Raw genomic sequence first — 3,889 nt, 5'->3', positions numbered from 1 at the left:
TCTAAAATCACATCTTTTTTTGGGGTCAAAAATTTTTTTTTTTTAATTCACAATCAAGTATCACATTTTTTCACAACTGCACATCACAATTTTTACCTGATATATAAGACATCACATGAAAATAACTATAACAATTATATATCACAATAATTAAAGGGACAGATGCACCATTTATTTTCATCAATCGTACCTTAGTCTCACAAACTGGAATTTTTTAGCTAAGCCAATCAGTAATAGTGTTCACAGCTCACCATCGAACTTTGAGCCTTCAAATCCATGTGTGTCTAGAATTATCCATGTTTGAAAGTTAAAATGACGACTCGTCTTTTCTTGAGACACTGTCATATATAGAAAAGACATCTATAGAAATAGTGAGTAAAATTCCTAGTTTGAGATATTTTTAAAGGAATTATGTGATTTTCGTACATTTCTAGTACATCTGAAGACTATTTACATATATTCAAGGCTCAAATCAACCTCCCAAAATGGCGCACCTGTCCCTTTAAGATACTTTACATGTTCATCCCTCAAAAAAAGAGGAATTCCTCTAAAATAAGGATTACACACATCATATAAATATAACTAAATTAATCATACCATATATATCACAATAAATAATGGAAATTTTCAGTCAAAATCTTAAAAACATAGGCTAGAGTTAGGGCAATCTAACTTTAATTATATTTCAATTTCGCATCTTTTTTGTTTTTATATTTTTAATCTCCATGGTAATCTAACACGTTTTCTACCTAAGGTCTGTCCCAAAAGGTAGTATTTTTAACCAATCAAATTATGTCTCGTAGAACCTGTTTCTTGATATAAAAAACTAAGGAATTGTGGGATTTAGAAACTGAAAGTAGAGCAATATGACAACCTCTTGTGTTTCTCTATCCCACAATTCCTTATTTTTATCAAGAAACAGGTTTTATATGACACGCTTTGATTGGTTAAAATTAACATCATTAGGACAGGCCTTTGACTTAAAAAAACAGAAAACAAAAAAGATACAAAATAGATTGCCCTAAAGATGGGTTCCCTTGTTTTATTTATGAAAATGCTAACACTTATATGAATAGAAAGTAGAGGTGTTCTAATGACTTGGAAAAATACCAGTTTGTCTCACATGTCCATAATCAATTTATAATAAGCTAAATTAGAAGAGAATTACCAGCAGAATTCCAATTCAATGACCGATCAAGAAAGGTCAAAAAGTCTTTTTTTGTTTATCCAGACTGTACATACGTAGACATTTATGATTGGTTAAAACTCTTAATTATATGCAATAAGAACATAATGATATGATTAAGAATACATGATAATTCATTAGAAACGCCAATTAATCAAAAAGTTGGCTTAATTTGACACTAAAAAATAAGGAAACCCATCTTTAACATAAAAAATAACATAATTCCAATTTAATGACAACTCAAGAATATACGTCTCAATAATGTGATCATTCTAAGCTAACCCAGGGGAATAGATGATGCTACAAACATTGCACATAATATATTAAAACATAACAAAATGAAAATAAATTGAGCAAAATACATCACAAGATGGAATTTTGAAAATAAAAAATATTCAGAGTCAAGTTTTTTTCAGAATTTTGCAGGCGCTGAGATTCCAAGTTAACATTTTTAACAACATAAATAAAAACAAAAATAATTTTTGAGATCCAAATTTGGAAAAAAAAAAAAAATAAACAAAAATGGGAATTGAATCGAAAAAATTTTAAAATTTGGTCCCAAATTTTTGAAAAAATATGACCAAAAAATGGAATAATGAAATTTTGAGATTCGAATTCGACCAAATTTTTTTTTAGAAGAATAATATCATTTGGTTTGTCAATTGGTTTATTTTTAAATTTGAGATCACTGGTTTGCAGGGTTCGTTTTTGATCAATTTGATCAGCCATTGGTACCCCAATTTTCAGTTTTGGTACAACATAAAAATATTGGTCCGCATTTCATAAAAACTAAGTAGAAATTCCAAATATTCTGGATAGTTTTGGCCGAAGATTCTTACGGAAAATATACAATTTGATTTGATTCGTTAGTTATTGTGAACATTTTTAATTTTGGCCAATCAGAAGCCGCCTTTAGATAGAAGCAAATTATCCAGTTCCGCAGAAAAAGTGGCAGTGTAAACAGGTTAAGAGGCCTCGGCACCGTGCCATTTTCACGTAGTCTCGGTGCAGACCGAAGACGGCACGGCAAAATATCAATGCAGTGTAAAAGTGCCACTGGGCCGAGCCTAGTTACCCAAGGAGATGTGCGCATGAGCAAAAATGACCTTGACCCTATGACATGTAATGTCGTAATAAAATACATTTAAAATCTCAATGTTGGTTATAGGAAATCTCATTTAACATTGCTCGAGATTTTGTTTCATTTTTTTCAGTGGGGTGATTTGATCATTCTACAATCTGTATACATTATAAAGAAGAATCTGTTCAAGGCCAGAACAAATTTCAACCAATCAAATGCCATTTTCGACTTTTTCTACTATTTATAATGAATTTTGATTGGTTACCATCAATTATGATAATTAGGTTGAATTTATGACATCATCAGGTCAAAGTTCAGTTAAACTTAATACAAGACAGGCCTTGTCAGATATAGAATGAGTGAGGTACCCATAGAATAAAATGAAACAAAATATCCTTAAAGAAAAAGACTTATTGACTTATGGAATGCGATTGGAATTTGTGCATATAGTTGCCATGAAAGTTTAAAAATTCTAAGTACCCTGTATATATACAATTAAAACAATACAAATTATGGTGGCCAATTTAGGACACAATTTAATTTTTTATCTCCGGTGGGCGAATTTCAGAATGGCGCTCCCTGGAGATAATGAGATTCTCTGTCTTTGAGATTAACATTCGACTTCCATTGTGATGCCATCTTTCGGTGAAAATATGGTCAGGATAGCATTAAAATTCGACCAAAATTTCAGACCACTCTCCAGCCAATCAGAATCATTTTTACAAGCGAGTATCGACAATCTCATTGGTCATATCGCTCTACTTTGGGTTTCGCTATCCCACAATTCATAGTCAATATTACAACACAGATTCACACACTGTGATTGGTTGAAATGAACGTCAACAGTACACAACCTTGGTATAAATCTAGTTAGATTACGATGGAGACCGATAAAAAAAATAATAAAGAAACAAATCTAATTTTAAGTCGATGTGTCCTAAATGAGCCACCATATAATAAAAATATATTTTTAAGGAATCATTTAGTTGTTTGAAAATATATAGAGGCTTTTCCACCTTTTCTGTTATCCGAATAGGCAAAGATGTCATCATTACGTTTCATAATGGCGTTTACTACACTAATGCCTTCGGGCTGTTTCTCCAACTTGGTATGTCCATGGTCTTTTAAATACTCGAGAACTGAGTCAGAGATTCCTTCTGAAATACCAGAATTAATGAAATTTTAACATAAAAAATTTGAAATATCATAAAAAGAAATATTAATCAAAATAATAGAATTAATGAAATATTAATTAAAATACCAGAATTAATGAAATATTAATTAAAATACCAGAATTAATGAAATATTAACTAAAATATCATATTAATGAAATATTAATTAAAATACCAGAATTAATGAAATATTAATTAAATACCAGAATTAATGAAATATTAATTAAAATACCAGAATTAATGAAATATTAATTAAAATACCAGAATTAATGAAATATTAATTAAAATACCAGAATTAATGAAATATTAATTAAAATACCAGAATTAATGAATATTAATTAAAATACCAGAATTAATGAAATATTAATTAAAATACCAGAATTAATGAAATATTAACTAAAATACCAGAATTAATGAAATATTAATTAAAATACCAGAATTAATGAAATA

The sequence above is a fragment of the Lottia gigantea genome (genome assembly GCF_000327385.1).
Source record: "Lottia gigantea unplaced genomic scaffold LOTGIsca_70, whole genome shotgun sequence".
Lineage (NCBI taxonomy): Eukaryota > Metazoa > Mollusca > Gastropoda > Lottiidae > Lottia > Lottia gigantea.
The sequence above is the reverse complement of the archived record's forward strand: the minus strand, read 5'-3'. Positions refer to the sequence as shown.